The sequence below is a fragment of the Halichoerus grypus genome, chromosome 6, assembly GCF_964656455.1.
Source record: "Halichoerus grypus chromosome 6, mHalGry1.hap1.1, whole genome shotgun sequence".
NCBI classification, from domain to species: Eukaryota; Metazoa; Chordata; class Mammalia; order Carnivora; family Phocidae; genus Halichoerus; species Halichoerus grypus.
In genome coordinates, this window is record NC_135717.1 from 137,878,328 (window position 1) to 137,897,045 (window position 18,718).

General features: G+C 42.9%; 1 long non-coding RNA gene across 1 annotated transcript in view; it reads right to left on the reverse strand.

Moving 5' to 3' along the window:
• Positions 1–18,186, reverse strand: part of LOC144382150 (uncharacterized) — a 113,246-nt gene extending 95,060 nt beyond the window's left edge. Inside the window, exon 1 of the long non-coding RNA XR_013448581.1 lies at positions 17,959–18,186. This is a non-coding gene — a long non-coding RNA (uncharacterized LOC144382150). The remainder of the gene's footprint in view (positions 1–17,958) is intronic.
• Positions 18,187–18,718: the final 532 nt, after the last annotated feature.

Sequence of the window (18,718 nt, forward strand, 5' to 3'; positions counted from 1 at the left end):
GCCCCCATCCTATAACTATTGTTTCTATGACTTGGGGTCAGCTTCACTTTTTCCCATTTAACTGGGTACTGCACATTCAAAAATAAAAAAAAAACAGTTTTCTTCTTTGTTTTGCAAGATGTTTATATGTTCTTCTAAAGCAACTGACTTTATTCTTTGTCCTAAAGGAGAAAGTAAGACAGATGCTAAAAATATCACACAGACTAATTCAAAAGCCCAAGGAAGTAGGAAAAGAACCACTTATTTAAAAAAAAAAAAAAAAAAGCTTAATAGAGCCAGTTTGTCTTCATTTATGATCCTCCTGAGAGGTTTTTAACCTGAGACCTGCTGTGTGGACATCATACCTGTTCTGTGTGGATATGCCCTAACAACAGGTGTGGATATAACAAAATTTCACATGAAAAAGGAGTCCTGCTTCACCTGTCACCCAAAATGCTGCTCTAACTTCCTGTATGGTTTAACATGTCTCCCACAAAACCTTCAAATGATTGGGTCTCTGGGGCAACCACAGACAGTGATGCAGCAGGTCTGAAAGTGAACAGGGCAGATAGTCAAATGCACATCACAGCTGGGAGCAAGGACCTCATGGACCTCCATGCCCCATGGCCTTAGCCCACTGAGAGTCTTTTATCTGTTCAGAATTCTGGGTTTGTTTTGTTTTGTTTTGTCTTGTGTTGATTTTTCCTAACTCAGGAATAAACACTGCTATGGACTGAATGCTTGTGTCCCCCCAAATTCATATGTTGAAGCCCTAACTCTCAGGGAGACAGCATTGAAGGTAGGACCTTTGGGAGGTAATGAGGTCATAAGGGTGGAGCCCTCATGAATGGGATTCATGCTCCTATAAGTAGAGACATGAGAGAGATCACCTTTCTCTCTGCCATGTGAGGACACAGCAAGAAGACAACCATCTGCAAGCTAGGAAGAGGGCCCTCACCAGACACGGAATCTGCCCGCACCTTTATCTTGGACCTCTCAGCCTCCCGAACTGTGAGAAATAAATATTTGCTGTTTTTAAGCCACTCAGTCTATGGTAATTTGTTAATAGCAGCCTGAGCCGACTAAGAAAAAACCCCACAAGAATTAGTTAGAGACAAAATCCATGCTAAGGGCCACTTGCCAAAGTGTCTCCCAAGGAGAGTAATTAATTCCATCTATCCTATCTGTACAAAAGGTGAAAGAAGGCATTATATGGGGAGAATCACCCCAGCAGGATAGGAATATGTTAAAGTTGGGTTTTTCTCTTTAGTAAAGACAAAGACACCAGTGAGACTGTGTTTGTAGCTGAGGTGGCTTCATGGAGAAGGCAGGTTTGATGGCCCCTGGGGAAATGAACCCTCAAGAACCACCTATTTTCACCAAAAGCTTGTTCATCATTGGGATTCACCTCAACTGAGATGGTAGGGTCAGCTCAGGCTGGGTGGCTAGGCCTCCTCTCTGATCCCTGGCCCGCCTCGGGGAACACACACCATTCCCGGGGCCTGAAGTCCAGGTAGGACATGCTTTAGCCTTGAGGTCCCTGGTGCACATGGAGTTGCATTTTATGAAAACTCATGAAGGATTTTTTTTTTTTTTTAAGATTTTATTTATTTATTTGACAGAGAGAGAGAGTGAGAGAGAGCACAAGCAGGGGGAGTGGCAGGCAGAGGGAGAAGCAGGCTCCCCGCTGAGCAAGGAGCCCGATGCGGGACTCGATCCCTGGACCTTGGAATCATGACCTGAGCCAAAGGCAGATGCTTAACCGACTGAGCCACCCAGGCGCCCCATCATGAAGGATTTTAAAATATTTATTTTGGGATGCTTCTCCCTCTACCTGCCACTCCCCCTGCTTGTGCTCTCTCTCTCTCGCTCTCTGACAAATAAATAATAAAATCTTAATATAAAATAAAAAATTTATTTTTTCTTAACTACTTTTCCCAAGTTAATCGATATGATCACTTTTCCTGTGGAGAAGAAAATATAGTGTTAAAAAAGAAAGATACTATGTCATCCTTACTCTCACCTACCCACCCCCAACTATGTGATTGCTGAGAGGGTGACTCCAGGTCCTGGCATTGCATCACCCAGTATGGAGTCATGCCTGAAAAGGCCTCCCAGCTAAGGCTACGTGGGAGAAGAGTGATGACAAAGGCTAGAAAGGGGATCTGTGCTATTTAACAAGACGTTTGCAAAACAACGGACTAGTAAGTATGTTGGAAAACTGACAAAAGTATATCCCTCTCATGATTGTGAGGATTTTAGGTGGTTTTTCATAGTTAACATTTTATGAGGAAATAGGAATATTCAGAAAGACTGAACAAAATCTCAAAGTAGCATGAAGAATTAATTACAAAAAAGCATAGAAAGAAGGCCATAACAAATAACAGCATATACAATTTTCTCTCATGGCCTCAAAAGTCAATCTCTTGATACTTCTTCAACTTTTATTTTCATCACCGTTCAATTTATTTCTCAGCAAATATTTAGGTTTCTTATTCATTGCCCTTATATAAAGTTAACAGTACATCTCTTGTGTTCTGCTTGTCTATTCCCCCACCCCCCCAAATGCTTCTTTAAATGGCAGGCCAGGGTGTAGGATGTTTGATGTTTTCTGAGTTACCATGAGTGCTGGGCTGTAAATAAATCATGAATGTACCACATCATTCATGAATTATTAATTTTTTTTTCTTGTGCTTTCTATAGAAGACTATGCATCAAAATCGAATTCAAACTACTGAAATCTTAGGTGGTTTCAGATCATTAAAAGAGCTGGTTATTCAGCCTTGCAGAAAAAAAAAATTTTTTTATCTATGTTTATGTAAAAATTCTTACTGGCTGGAAGATGTCTAGCCTTCCCTACACTTACCAACACTACAGAGGTGATGCATTAGATCACAGAGAGCACAAGGGGCTTAAAGGTATAGAGGCCTCAGGTGCTGGGGTATATAGTTCAATTCTTTAATTGAAAATTGTCTTTTCCCATAACAGGGATCCTTTCAGTCTTTGGGCTTATAGCCCAATTCCACGCTTGTCTAATAGAATAATTTCTCCTCTTTTACAAACGGAGCACAGGCTGTCCCCAACTTACTAAGTACCCAACTTACTAAATTCCAGATCTTCAATCAGGAGTTGTTTGGTTGGAACAGATTACACGTTTCCCCAAAGAAACAAGATGAGCTGTCCCCAGGCGAGCTCACAGCCTGTTCACCCACAAGGTACCAGAAATATGAACCTAATGATAATTTAGAATGTCATCAACGGGTAGAAGCATCCTTCTATGGAAAACTGTGTTCAGTATTTCAACCTGGAATAGGAAGAACAGACCTCAGTGTTTATGTCACATAGGCTTGAGGCTGTTCTGGGCTGGGAAGAATGGGGAACCACAAGGAGAGTTATGTATATACATGGGTGTGTATATGGGTGCACCCATGTGAATGGTTGATTCTTAATTCCAGGGGTCTTTGAATTCAAAATTATGTTTCACGTGTATTTCATGCATATGTGTGCACACAAACATGTATTTTCTAGAAATAGAGTCTATTCCTTTCATTAGATTCTTGAAAGGATCTCAGATCTTCACACTCAAAAAAATTAAGAACCGTCCCTCTAGCAGATATGAACAGGGAATGAGATGGGACTTCTTGCCAGGATCATTTTTCCATCCTATCAATCTCCTGAGACATTTAGAATAAATGCAAAGGTTCTCCTGCTCTCTGGGCTCCACTAATACCTGATTTTTAAATCAACATTCCTCTCCCTTCTGATGCACTAGGAAACAGGACCTCCTGTTCTGGAAGCAGTTTTTAATAGTTCCTGCTGCCTGTAAAAATATGAAGGTGTACGCAGAATTAATGTCTCCTTTCTTTCCACCTTTCCTGTTTTTCTTTCTCTCTGTCTCCCTCCTCTGTCTGTTTGTCTGTCTGCCTCTCAGTCTCGTTCTCTCTTACTTGGTCAAAAGGAACTGGTCAAAGGGAGGCTTGAAACACAGAGTACTCAAGTTAGAACCATTTACATTTCAGAGGAACGTGTTCTCAAGTCTTCCGTGACGCATGTGTCTTGCTGGTTTTGCTTTGGAGCATGTCCATCTGTTCTGTCAATGAGAGTCAGTGTGGTCTCTGGAGGTCTGGAGGGCGAGGAAAAGGTGGAAGTGAGAGAGGAGTTACTCCAGGTAGCCTGAATCAGTTACAGAAGCAGAGACTTCAAACTCTTCATCCATGTGTTTGCTCTGTTTAGTTAGTGAGCACCTACTCTATGCAGAGAATTATGCTAGGCTCTGAGGGATACAAGGATGGAAAGATCTGGTATTCTCCTTTGAGCAACAATGTCATAGGAAGATGGACATATAAACACACAAATACAAATCAATTCAATTGCTAGAAAGTAGGTATATATATTCAAGCAGCAGAAGCAAGGAAATAAAAATAATTCTGTTCAGTTGGGGTAAAAGTAGTGGTGGGAGATTCTATTTTGTGAGAAGGCAATTCATAGCCAGGAACACACCAGGGTTCTAGCTCCAGAGCAAGATGCTTGGCTCTTCAGCTCTCTGGTCTTGAGTTTCTGCATCTGAACATGATGGGATTGACCATCTCTAGGGGGGTGGTCAGAGAAAAGGGGATTCAGACAAACTGACTAAACTGACCTGGGGCCTACATCCAAGCCCTGCCTCTTCCTGTGCCTCAGTTTGCCCATCTTCTCAGGCCTTCCATTCTCTGTTAAATGGGAAGAGTAATGACTACTTTTCAGGATTGATGCAGGGTAAATAAGAATTAAATGTTAGTCCGTTTTCCTCCTTCTTCTTTTCACTCCTTCCTAGGATTCTGGTTATCATGAAGTTCTTGGGCCAGGTGATAATGAATCACCCCAACCTCTCCCACCATTTATTTGAAAATGTTTTTTTTTCTGATGTATTTGAGGTTATGAATTCTGTTTAAGAGAATAAATGAAGTTTTTCTGACTTTTTGCTTTGGCCTTTTATGGGAATTATGTTTGCTAAAATGTAAGGGCGCCTGGGTGGCTCAGTGGGTTTAAGTGTTTGCCTGTGGCTCAGGTCATGATTCCAGGGTCCTGGGATCAAGTCCCACATCAGGCTCCCTGCTCAGTGGGCAGTCTGCTTCTCCCTCTCCCTCTGCCCCTCCCCCCTGCTCATGATTTCTCGCTCCCTCTCTCTCTCTCAAATAAATAAATAAAATCTTAAAAAAAAAAAAAGAACATAAAATCAGGGAATATTTTTTTAAGCTTACAATTATTGAGCAACTACTATGTGTAATAAGTACCATACATGGACTTTAATTTCACAACAGCCTGACAAAGCAATTATTATTATCCTCTGCACTAGTCAGCGTTCTCCAGAAGAACAGAACCAGTAGGATGTATGTGTATATATATTTATCATAAGGAATTGGTTTGCATGGTTATGGAGGCTGACAAGTCCACAATCTGCAACGTGAATCAGCAAGCCGGAGACCCAGAGGAGCCAAAGGTTTAGTTACAATCCAAAGGCTAGCAGGGTTGAGATCCAGGAAGAGCTAATGTTTCAGTTCTACTCTGAAGTGAAGAAAAAGCCAATATCTCAGTTCAAAGGCCATCAGGCAGGAAGAATTCTCTCTTACCAAAGGGTAGGGTAAACCCTTCTGTTCTATGAAAGTCTTCAAGTGATGCAGCCCATTCACATTAGAGAAGGCAAGCTGCTTTACTCCGATTGGTCTCAGGAATTGTCTGCCAGCCTTACCTCCCCAAGGTCCAGTTACTGAAGAGTTAATGCCTGGCATAGTGGGGGACCTCAGGAGCCAATGTCTGATTGGCTGGTGCCTTGGCCACACTTGTGATTAAATATTCTAATTTCAACCCTGGCTCTCCCACTCGCCTACTACCTTGGTTTGAAGATAAATTGCTTAACTTACTGGCCTCAGTTTCCTTCTCAGTGGAATGAGGGGTAAAAATACCACCTGGCTTGCTGACACGACGTGAGGATTAAATGAAAGTGTAAATTGAGTGTCTGGCATAGAGAAGGTTCTCAAGAATCAATAGCAATTACCATTATTAAATGAGATACCCCTTGCAAGGCACTTAGCAGTGTGCATAGAGTTAATGCTCCATAAATATGAGCTACCATCACCTCATTACTATTTAGAAAATAGAAATTATTTCAAAAATAATAGAAAATGAAATTATCTAGAAAAAATTCTTCACTGATTGAGAGGTGAAAACAAATGACTTCTATCTACTAACTCAAAAATTCTGTAACTCTATGGCAATCTATGGCAGACATGTTTCTATGCCTCTGATATCAGAAACTGTTGTGCTATCCAAGATTCCCTCCAGGAGAAAATACTCTCTGAGGATTGTAACATAGGCTTTTCCACTGCTAATGGGATCATTTCACATGCATTTGCACACTTAAGCAGGGTTGGCCATTAGAAAACTTATTGAAAATTGTCTGCTCTCCAAGAGGGCATGTTCAGGGATATCCTGATTGTGTCCAGATGGTTTTGGCTATCTGTATGGAATTATCTAGCTGATGAACTATGTCCTCAGCCTTGAATCCGGAAATGTTCAGCCAGCAAAAAGAGAATTCAAATCCTTCTTTGCATAGCCTTATAATGTGCACACTCCAATTTGGATCCTTCTACAGAAAAGTGGAATGATCTTCCTTGGCCTCCAACTCACTCCATGTGATTGTTAACATCCCAACAGCCATGACTCCCATGGACTGCTGCCAGCAGTGTTCTTATGTTGGCATCCACATCTCCCAGTGGAACAACGGTCTCTTATTTAGAGGCCGTTTTTTATATAATTGTCCAAAAATAAATAAATGACATATAATCCCGTATCAAATTCTAATTACTATAAACTTTCACCTTGTTTTTCATAGCCCAAGCAAAAAGCCTAGGCAATTTCCCTCCTCCCTTGTGACAGTGTTCAGGATACATTCCCCAGACTATGGCACCTTGATGTACTGAATATTTTAAGTTGAAGGAATTTAAGATATGGCCTGAGCAGAAGAGATTTTCTGACCTTCCCCTGAGCAGGACACAAAACCCTCATAGCAAGAAGTGCCCTTCTTATAGCCAGAGGAAAGGAACATCCTTATCTCTGAGACACCAAGAGGAATCTGAACCAACAGGCCTTGCTGGATCCCCATGTTTACCACACTCAGCTCACACCCTTTCTCATTCTGTCATAGTTTCCCCCGACTTTCCACTCTTCATCAAACCTAGTGTAAAAACACACTCAGGTTTGACTGCTTCTTCAGGTCTTCATTTCTTTATGAAGTTTCCCATGTCATGTAAAACTTACACTAAATCAATGTATATGACTTTCTCTTGTTAACCTGTCTTTTGTTACAGGGGCCCCAACCAAAAACTTAGAAGGACAGGGGAAAAAGATATTTTTCCTCCCCTACACTTGCTTTCCTCACATCCCCAAGATATCCTACTACTTTATCTTCAGCCAATCATTGTCTCCCACACTGAACACACTTCCTCCCCTAAAACTTTTGAGATCCAGTACGTTTCATACTTCAGAATTGTCTGGACTTTAGAAAGGTAACAAGGTACATACACTATATTTTAAATAACACATCCAACTGGGCCTGGGGAAGCATCCCATAATCAAACACATTTATATTTTAGTATCAAAACATATGAATATTCAACCAAATGGCATAAAGACCATAGGTAACCTCATAGGTCTGATTTTGTCACCACATGAGTTTTCCACAAACTGGCAAGAAAACGTTTTGTTTCAGAGCTTTTTTGACTTTGAAATCACAGATATGGGGTCATAAAATAACTCTGCAGGGGAAACAAATCTTGCATTTTATATTTCCTTTCAAATGAATGGTGTCCTGTTAGTTACACTCTTGGCCTCTCTCCCTATGGCCCTGTACTCAGCCATGGATATGGGGATTGGGGGGTGCTGGGCAGTAATTAATCTGATTGGTACACTTGGCAAAAATAAACTGGGCATTGTCCACCCAGCTCCACACATTCTGCTCTTGGGAAGCAGCTGGTGCTCTGCCTTCTTAGGCCTTGGACCTTTGCCTAATTTAGTCATGATCCTTATTTCAACCTTAGAATTTATTATTACTGTTGTTATTATTATTATTATTATTAACAATATTTTGGCCTCAATCTGCCACCCTTTGTTTTGTTTCTCAATTTGTTAGGAACTAGACGAGAAGAGGCCTGACCTCTCAGAGACTCCAGTGTTTGGTCCTTGGCTGGGAATGTTGAGAAATTTAAACAGTGGGATTTTGGTTGAGAACAATATACCTGCATGGACCATTTTGGCAATGCCATGACCTGTGACTTTGTGGCCTGGATTTGGATGTGTAGGCAGGGCCTTTGACTCTGAACGTTTCTAAAGGTTTGTATTAGGCCAGGCAAGTTTTCACAGTTGTGCTTTAAACCAAGTTGTAGAACTTGAGAGGTATATCTCAAGTTTGGGGCAAAAAGTATTCTGGAATTTTATAGAGAAAACATCCCAGTCATGGAGCACCTCTTAGAACAATCTTGGTCAGGGGCACCTGGGTGGCTCAGTCATTTAAGAGTCTGCCTTCAGCTCAGGTCATGATCCCAGGGTCCTGGGATTGAGCCCCATGGCAGGCTCCCTGCTCAGTGGGGGAGTCTGCTTCTCCCTTTCTCTCTGCCCCTCACCCTGCTTGTGCTCTCTCCCTCTCAAATAAATACATAAAATCTTAAAAAAAAAAAAAAAAAAAATCTTGGCCAGAGTGCAACTGATTCAGAGAGAGACATAAGAAACAAACTGTAAAATTTCCCTAAAAATGGAAATTTAAGGACTCTGGTTGACTCAACAAAACTATGATCTCAATGAGTTGGAAGTGGGAAGAGCAGAAGACAGAAAATGGAGAAAAAAGAGACAAAGAATCACGGATTAGTAGGGGACCATACATGACACTATTTCAGGAGAGCAGGACACCAAAAAGAACCAGAAGTTGAAACCGGTGGCTTCGGTGGTTATATTACAGCCCTGGACCTGAGACCTCTCCAGAGGGCCTGTGCCCACAAGAAGAGCGAAGCTTACAGGGATTCTCAAGCTTGAGAGGTTGGTGCTTGTTGAAAATGTAAATTCCAGGATCCCAACACCATGGTCCTGATTGGTAGTCTTACTTGGGGCCCAGGCATCTACATTTAAACATGCTCTCTAGTTGATTCTGATAAAGATGGTCCCTGGGCCATATTCTGGGAAACACAAATAAAGGTAGGATTAATGATTTTTAATGATTAAAAGAAAAACATGTTACAAATGCAAACACAAGCACTTCCTCCAGATCACAAGGTTAAATTCCAGGCCCCTGCAGAGCCTGCCTTTGGGTTCTGTCCCCAGCTGTCCGCCAGTGCCTACAATCTGAGTTTCTGACCCCATCCTTTTATGGGCTCTTCAATTCCACAAGCTGCTTGGATGGTAAGGAAGTTTCTGCCTGAATCTAAAAGCTATTTTCTCTCATGCAAACAGTTCTTCTAGAACACTGTGTAACTGGTTTTTTCCATGGTATGATAAGAAATAGGTGAAGGTGTTAGTCCTTTTCTGGGTTCAGGAAAGAATCGGCACTTGAGAAGAAGAAGGTTAATTTTTGCAAATGCCCCTCAAATTTTACAAGTAAATGTTTGACAGATATTTAAAAAAATACTTCCCCTAAGCAGCTGAAATGTAATTACTTATACCAACATTTGCCATATAATAAATTAAAATGATCAAGGAAAGATCTACCACAGGTGATAAAGAAAGGCTATTTGACAGGCCTCTTTCCAGCACTTAGGGGGTGGGAGACAGGCAGCCTACCTAATCCAGATGGTGCTCAGAATATGTTCATAAGGATGAAGTTCTTTATTTTTGGTCATAAGTTGTTTTACTTACTATATCATGTTCATGTACCCAAAGAAACGAATGGGTTTGCAAGTTATTTAATTCAACAGGTATTTCTGTTGTTTCAGAATTTCAGCTGAAATCCAAAGCTGAGAAAAATAGCTAAGAAGTACTACAAGTTCTAAAAAGAGAGATGTTGGGCACATCTACTCAGGACTTGTTAAGAGTGGCCAAATGGGATCATATGGCCCTTCTCCTGTCACCACCTCCAGCTTGTCTAAGAGAAGGGTAGGGATTTAGTGGTGGAAAGAGGCTCTCTTTAAAGAGAGTTGTCGGTTAGGAGAGCAGACACTGGAATGTACCTCTATCCTAAGCCAAATAAAGGAAACAGCAAGAGAACCTTTCAGATCCGCCAGGGGAAAGAGACCACTCACCTAGTCGTCACTGAGGTATGCCGGTCCTCCCACCAGGGTGGGGAATCTACATGGACCCAGGGAGCTGTGAGGCATGTACCTGATGAAGACAGAGGCTGCCCCACATGGCCCCTGGTGGCAGGGCAAGGCGAGTGGCCTGATCTTGCCAGGTTTCAGTGGGGGCAGGGGACAAGGGAGGCAAGCCTGCACAAAGTGTTCTAGGGGGCCAAGTGGATACCAGGAAGAGAAGCTGGGCACAAGGGAAAGAGCTGTGTGGGAATTACCCAAAGTGTGTATTATGTACAGTGGAGAATACAGCAGAGTGGAAGTCTGGACATGGGCGTGGAGAGTGTCCTCCAAAGAGCCCACAAACGTTCTTTGCAAGAAAAACAAGCCAGTACTCAGGCTTTTTCCACAAGAGAGAAGGCATTCAACATCCAAGAGAGCTGTTCAAACAGCACTAGCTAAATAATCACATTTTGCCTGGCTTCCTACCATCCTTTCTCCTCTCTGCTCCTTGCTCTGAATGTGGAGGTGTCAGTAGCATCCAGGGTACAGGAGAGGTTGCAGAATCACAATGGACCACAGGACCCCTCCTGAATCCGGGGTTCTGAGTGCAGGTTAGGTGTGAGCAGTAGAAAAGGAAGGTGCTGTGAATCACATGAGAGAGCAAAAGTCTACCATTAGATTGGTCCAGATTTCCTAACTGCTGAAAACAAAAGTGTTTTAATACTTGGAAGTGAGAGATGAGAAAGCCAAGAGATCTGCCTGAGATATTGTCCAAGAGCAGAGAAAGGAGAACCAACAGGATGTGTGATGGTAGAAGAAAAACAAAACGAAACAAAAACTGGACATTTCCTGAGTGAATCCTCCTGAGTCCTGTCTATTTTCTAAGCCAGATATTTTTGCAATGTGCCCAGGCTGCAAAGGATAGAAACATGAGTAAGGCTATTGCTGTTGTTGGGTAATTTAGACAAGTGTGGCAGGATTCTGGATTGAAGTAAGAACTCGTGTTTTTGTTCTCTGTGATTTTTCAGCTTCCCCCAGGCTAAAAAGATCACTGAGCTCACTAGCTCCTTTGCCTCAGGGAGGTTTGTGTTTCAGGGCAGAAAACAGAAACACGGGAAGACAATCTTTCCTTCAATTTGTTGTGAAAGACTTTATGATTTTTGTGAAAATATTAGGTATCCAGTAAGGAGAGGCAGAGAAAAAGGATTATCTGTGAAGGCCAAGAGAGGGGAGGAATTTCTCCCAAACAGAAAGGGAATAGAATTCAGCTGGATCCATGGGTGGCAGGAGCCTGTCCCTCCTTCCACCAGTACCATAAACAGGAGGACAGAGTTTAGCGGGGGAAGAGTGGGTGGTGGAAAGAGGGCATGTCCCAGCTAATTGGCTTCTTTCAAGAAACTGTGAAGGTTCAGATGATGGGACAAAATGATGGGCTAGAAACTAAAGGCTTATAATTTCACCACCTGGGCTCTGTGGATACCATGGCTTCTTAGATTCTCATTTGTTCCTGGGGAAGATTGATTTTTCCACTTGTCTAGGGGCACTGGGACTCGGAGTCAGATATAATATGGTTTTGAACTGACATTTATTGACTTTCTGAATTTTAATTGTACATTTATACCCACTACATAAGAAAAGAAAGAACCAAACTACAACCGTCTTGATAAATGCCAAAGAGAAGCATATGTTAAGAGGCTAAAAACAAGAGAACCTTTTAACTGGGGGTCACCAGAAAATTACTTTATGGAGGATCCAAGGTTGATACATAGGATTCCAAATGACAGCAGGGGTGCAGGGATGAGGGTAAGGCATCCCAGTGTCAGCAAATGCACAGAGATGGAAAAGCCAGAGGGAAACAGTGTATGGAAGACTTTTGCTATAGTCATCCATAGAGGATGCTACATAGGAAGATCAGGGATGAGAAATGAAATGAGTCTGAGCATTGGTATTTATTTTGGCAGCAACAGGAAAATATCATTGGCTTTATAGGAATAACAGGACATGACCTGAACAGAGCTTTAGAAAAATTAATCTGTCAGAGATATATGGGATGGATGGAAAGAGAAAGTGAGATGGGATGGGAAACAGGAGGTTATTGCTGTAATCCAGAAAAGAGGTCATGGAGGCCATGACAGAGCAGTGGTAGTGACCTTGGATTGTGGAGAAGGCTGTGGAAGACATCAGGGAGGTAGATCTTAGACCTGCATGGGAGCAAGACAAGAGGGACTTAGAAGTGTTGAGCCCAGCTGATGAAAAAAATCATAATGCCATCATAGAAATGGGAAATAGTGGAAAAGGAGCTAATTTACAATGAACATATTCTAAATTTGAAGTTCAACATATCTGAATTTACAACTGGGTAGCGATTTCAGGGAAGAAGAGGAGCCTAAGGATGGAGTTAGCAGTGCTTTCATAGTAAAGTTGCCTATTTCCATAGCTGTCCCTTTGTGGATGGATGTCTCAGAATGATTTAGGGAGAAGGAGGGAAGGGTTGGGCTATGGCAGTAGAAACTTAGAGAACTGAAGTACAGAGCTGGGCAAAGGATGAGGCTCAGTCCAGATAATGATCCTGAAAAGAACTGGCTTTAAAGAATTTTCTAGTTTACTTGGGATTTTCTCTCATTTTGCCCAGTGCTCTCATGAGCCCTGGGCCCCTATCTTTCCCAGCACCTTTCAAGCTTCCTGTATCATAGACTTTTCTCAAAAATGGGATGAATAGACACTTAAGAGCCCGAGACTTCCTGAGTTTGGAAAGGCTCTGCCACTTTTGACTTGGTGGACCCAGGGAGCATTTCTTAACCCCACTTGGTGTCAGTTTGATTACCTAAAAAAAATTTTTTTATTACAACAAAATGAAATCACTAGGTTTTTATGGAGAAGAAATGAAATAATGCATAACAAAACAGCCAATAGAGTGACTAGTAAATATTAAACTCTCAACAAATGGTAGTTCCTTCTCTTCTGTCCCGCCATGTGAGTAGTAATTCCTGGTACTGATGAGGACCCTTCAATGGAGGAGCACTGAATTCCATGCAACAGGATGCATGAAAACCTTCATCTTAGCACCAGGGGAGCTATTTAGTAGGTTGTGCCCCTGGCCTAGCTTCTCAACTAGGGCCCTCATTAACATGGGAGTTGGCCGAGATCAATGTTTGCTAATTTCTACCACCAAGGAATGTTTTGTCCTCTTTTCATGCCCTCCATTTTTTGAAATATTTTTCTACCCATTTGCAGTTTGTTAAATCATTGATTCATTTCTTATGTGAGCACCAGAGTTACTAAACTGGATTGATAGAGCTATTGCCCAAAGCAGTCTGGAGAGACTTGACATAAGACATTGTACAATAGTTCTTATAGTCTTAAACAAGAAAAATGGCAATATGGACACTGATGACAATGTCTTGGAATGTTAGATTCTAGGTGGACACCACTAGGCAAGGTGATCTCAAAGTTTCCCTCTAACACTCACTGAACCCATAAAGTAGTTTAGGGTTCCAACTAAGTGTCTTTTGGAGGACTTAATCATTTGTTTTGCCCTTAAGGGCAGTAATTCAATGTAGTAAGGAAGCTAAAACTAAGAGACGTTTTAAGCACTAGTCCAAGCATCCAAACCTTCAGTATGATGGGCAATCAGAACAGATATTAACGTGGGCTAGAGTAGTCACATACAATAGATGTTTACAGGAGGTAGAGTTTTCTCTGGTTCTTTAATGATGGTTGGATTTTAAGTAGCCTGAAAAGGAAAGGGGAGCATTCAAAGATTGGAGAAGAGAAGAATATCATTATAGGATGCACAGAAAAGAGAGGCCAATGGGAGAGAAGTGTTGTTCTCATTCTCCCGAGAAAAAAAGCACCTACCTCTCTACCCTTAGTTCTGGATTCAGAGGAAAAAGTCCAAAATGTTTTGTGATTAAAGTCATTCTTTTCTCTCCAGCTTCATTTCTAGCCCCTTTCTTCCCAAACTCCACACTCTAGCCATGTCAGAAGATAATACCCCATCCACCAAATATCTCCAGCCAAAACCCCTAAGGATCATCTTGATTCCTCCCTTGCCCTCTCCTCTCCTCCCCAGTCAATCTTCCAGAGAGACCTATAGATTCCATTTCTAGAATTTCCACCTCATCTTTATAAAATGCAAACCTGGTTAAGTCATTTCCCTGCTTAAAATATTTAGTGGCTCTCCATCAGCTACAGAATAAGTCAAATCCTCTTATCCCGGCATACAGACTGTTCATAATCTAGCCCCTGATTACCTTTCTAACATTATCTCCATTGATTTCTTTGCTCCATGAAAAAGTCTATGGGATAGGAAGCTTGGAAGATGCTGGGAAAGGCATAAGGGCTGAGGGCTAAACCTCTGCAAGTAGCACACTTTCTAGCTATTAGAAGAGATGATGAGAGCTTAAAGTAATGCAATAGTAACAGGGACAGTGATGAAAATATGGATTTGAAAAATATTTAGAATGCAGGGTAGAACAGAGACGATTTAATAACTAGTTAGATTCAAGGATAAAAAGAAAAAGGTAAAGCTAGGATGATGATGATGATGATGACAATGACAAGGACAACCAGAAATGTTGGCAACAATAACCAACATTTTCTGTGTACTTACTATATACGAAGTATTGTTCTGAAGGTGATATGTGTTAACGCATTAAATCTTCAAATCAATCCTATGAGATAGAAGCTATTTTATCCACATTTTATATGTAGGAAAACAGAGGCACAGAGAAGTCAAATAATTTTTCTAAAATCACACAGGGAGTAAGGGCTGTAGAGCCAAATTTGCACCCCCATAGTTTGGCTTTGCAGCCTACACAATTAAGCACAGTGCAAAACTGCCTCTTTTGTCATATCCGACCAATTGCCATCTTTGAAACATGCCATACTCCTTTGAGCCTTCAAGTCTCCCCCATTCTTTCTGTATGAAATGCCCTTAACTTTTCCTTGGAGTGAAAACTTTAGGACACAGATCGAATATTACCTCCTCTGGGATGTCTTCTCTGTGTTCTTCCCCAAGCACAGCTCTTCACTCCTTATTCTGTTTTACCATCATACAGTGTGTGTAATTCCACCAGTGAGCACATTACACTACGTGGCAATTACTTGTTAATGTTTCTATCTCCCCTAACTAGACTGTGAGCTCCTTAACAACAGAATCTGTGTCACATTCATCTCTCAATCCCCGGGCTCTAGCATCCTCCTATGGCACCTAGTTTTTGATCCGTAGTAGGCATTCAATAAATGTTTCTTAAATGAATGGATGAGTGAGTGAATAAGTGAATAAGAAATACGGAGGTGAGAATTCTCCACGCTGCCATGTTACTGACGGGTGCTGGTATGAGCTCTTAATGCAGAACTGGGCCAGAAATGAATAGCAGTGGGGTGATGAGACAGAGTGGAGAGGTCAGAGATGAACTTAAAACTGGGTATGTTTGAAGAGATTAGCAACATGACTTCCAGAATAGCCAAGTGGGGGATGCCAAAATCTGAGGAGGCAATTTAGGGAAGTAGATGTAATGAGAGCTTCTAAAGATCAAATCTGAAAGGAGGAACAAACAGATATTACTCTGGTTTCTGGGCATAGGTTTCACCAATTCCCCTGCCATTTATTACCTGGAATATGACTGTTGTTCACCTATTTCCCTTTTTCCAGGGCTTCTGAAAATATGTGAACTGTGGAATAGACACCATTACCAAAGTTATCTGAAGAAGAAATCAATCAACCTTTGGAAGTAGCATGTAACAACCATCAAGTCAACGTTTCCAGATGGAAGCCAAAATTGCTTGAATTCTAAAATGTAATATTCACCTGAATTCCAAAATGTGATCATTCATTTCACTCACATGGCTGAATGGGCAGGATGTTCCCTTAGGCGGTCTTTATCTTCCATATCTCTCCACCCACTATTGTGGACACCATCTTATAGGCCCTTCTTAAACGACCATCATTTGTGGGAGAACCTTCCCTTTGTGCTTGGCTACTGGAGTCATTTTGTAATCTGCTTCTCAGACTTTTCAGACTTCTAAATAAGGGCAAGAAGTAGGTTAGCTCCCTTTCTCTGTGTGTGTTAACATCATCCTCTTTTCTCTCTATAGTTGTAGAGAGCAGAATGGAGTCTCTCATGTCAAGCAGGAGCCCGTATCAAGCAATGACGCAAGCAGTTCAGGGAGTGCAGCTAGGTGATGTCACCAGGACCAACGTCGGCTGACACCCCAGAACTGGTAACGAGCAGAACAGGACGAGGTCTACAGACACCCAAAACCGATTCAATCCCTTTAATAAGGGAAGGATTTTGGCAGCAAATGGTCAGACTCTTCAGACCTGACCCCTCCATATCTGACCACTTTTTTTTTTTTTAAAGATTTTATTTATTTATTTGAGAGAGAGAGAATGAGAGAGAGCACATGAGAGGGGGGAGGGTCAGAGGGAGAAGCAGACTCCCTGCCGAGCAGGGAGCCCGATGCGTCGATCCAGGGACTCCAGGATCATGACCTGAGCCGAAGGCAGTTGCTTAACCAACTGAGCCACCCAGGTGCCCCATATCTGACCACTTAAAAAAGGCAACTACTGGGGCCCCTGGGTGGCTCAGTCGTTAAGCATCTGCCTTCGGCTCAGGTCATGATCCCAGGGTCCTGGGATCGAGCCCCACATCGGGCTCCCTGCTCAGCGGGAAGCCTGCTTCTCCCTCTCCCACTCCCCCTGCTTGTGTTCCCTCTCTCGCTGTGTCTCTCTGTCAAATAAATAAATAAAATCTTTAAAAAAAAAAAAAAAGGCAACTACCGCGGAAGGCTCTGCCTGATTGATCTCTGAGCAGAACTGAGAGCCTTCCCTGCTTGAACATCAGAAGCAGTAGGTGCTGAGAGCTGACCCGGGCCAGACCGAGGCCTTAACTGCGCGTCCACAGACTGACTTTGCATTTGGTTCATTCACTTCCCGCACCTTTCTGTCATCTTGTTTGTTGTGTGGCTTGTCTTCTGTCCTGCTCTGTGTGCTATGTAAGAAGCCAAGTTGAATCACATGGTGAATTGTCATTGAGTTTAGAATCCTGAACCGGCTTTATCATTGTGATTTAACTTTGCTTTCTGGTAGAATAAAGCTGACACTGTGGAAAGACACAGCTCATGTGTGCACCTTCATAGTGTCCTCATGCCCATAGTTCTTTCCTGTGCTGGCAAGAGAGTCGCTTTGGATGCCCATTTGGAACTCTCTTCTGTTGTCAGAATTCCAACAACTTTTCTGCACAGCCGTCCGCCCAAATGCCCCTGAGTAGTGTACATCTCCGTGTCACAGTCTTGTTGTAAACAAAGTGCAAGAACTAGGGTTTAGTCCTGTCCAGTGGTTCTCACGGGGAGATCCCTAGGCCAGCAGCATCAGTATCACTTGTTAGAAATGCACATTCTCTGGCCCCATCCCAGACCTACTGAGTGAGAGACACCACGCAAGACAGGTGAATCTGATGTGCCCTAAAATTGCAGAGCCGCTGCCATCCGCCACGTACTCGCCCACTTTCTGAGAGGATTTTACACTTTCTCCTCCAACCTCAGAGAGCCCTTCCCCCCAGCACACTCACAACCTCTTAGATTCTCAGTTCACTAAGAAAATCTGAGGAGAACTTTCCTGGGCTCCCCCGCCCAGGCCCCCTGAGAAACCGGCGCCGTGCTCACACCTGGCTCCCTCCCTGCCGCGGTGCCCCCCCCCCCCCCCCCCCCCGCCCAACACACTCACCCGTTCCGCCAAGTGGATGCCAGCGCGTCGCCTGCTCGGGCAGCTGAGCGCCTGCGCGTGTCCTGGGCTCCTTCCTGTCGGGTTGTTCCCGTCAGCACTTCGTCTCTCCCCACCTCTTTTGAAAAAGAAAAGAGAAAAGAGAAAGGAAGGAAGGAAGGAAACAAGGAAGGAAGGAAGGACTGCTCCCTTCCCTCCACATCTGCCGTCAGCCACCCTTCATTTCGGGGATCCCCTCTGAGCAGAACCTCACAGGCTTGTCTGACCCCGTGGCTTGCGCGCGGGAGGCTCTTCATGACCCGCGGTGACGGAAGGATGAAGGCATGTCTGTGAACCGGGCGGGAAGGGGGAAACCGCCGTTTGAAGCAAACGAAAGAAACTCTGGCGGGAGATGCTGCCAGCTTCTTAAGAGGTGGCATATTCTTTATTAAGGAAGAATAGACTTTTACACGGCTCCCTTCCGACTTAAGGAGACTGACGTGCCCCACAGTTTGATCTCATTCGAGGAAACTTCTCAGCTTCTATGGGGACTCTGTGCTCCTAAAGGGCAGATATCCTGAGAGAATTGGTCCTTTGTTTAGAAAAGAGGCTCAGTGAGGTTAAGGATTTACCAAGGGAGGCTTTCATGAGTTCCGAGTAGTGAACTGGAGAAGAAAATCGTTCTACAGCAAAATGAGCAGTGTACAAGCTGGCTAGGGCTGCCATAACACAGTAAAACAGACCGGGGGGATGCAACAACAGAAATTTCTTTTCTCACAGTTCT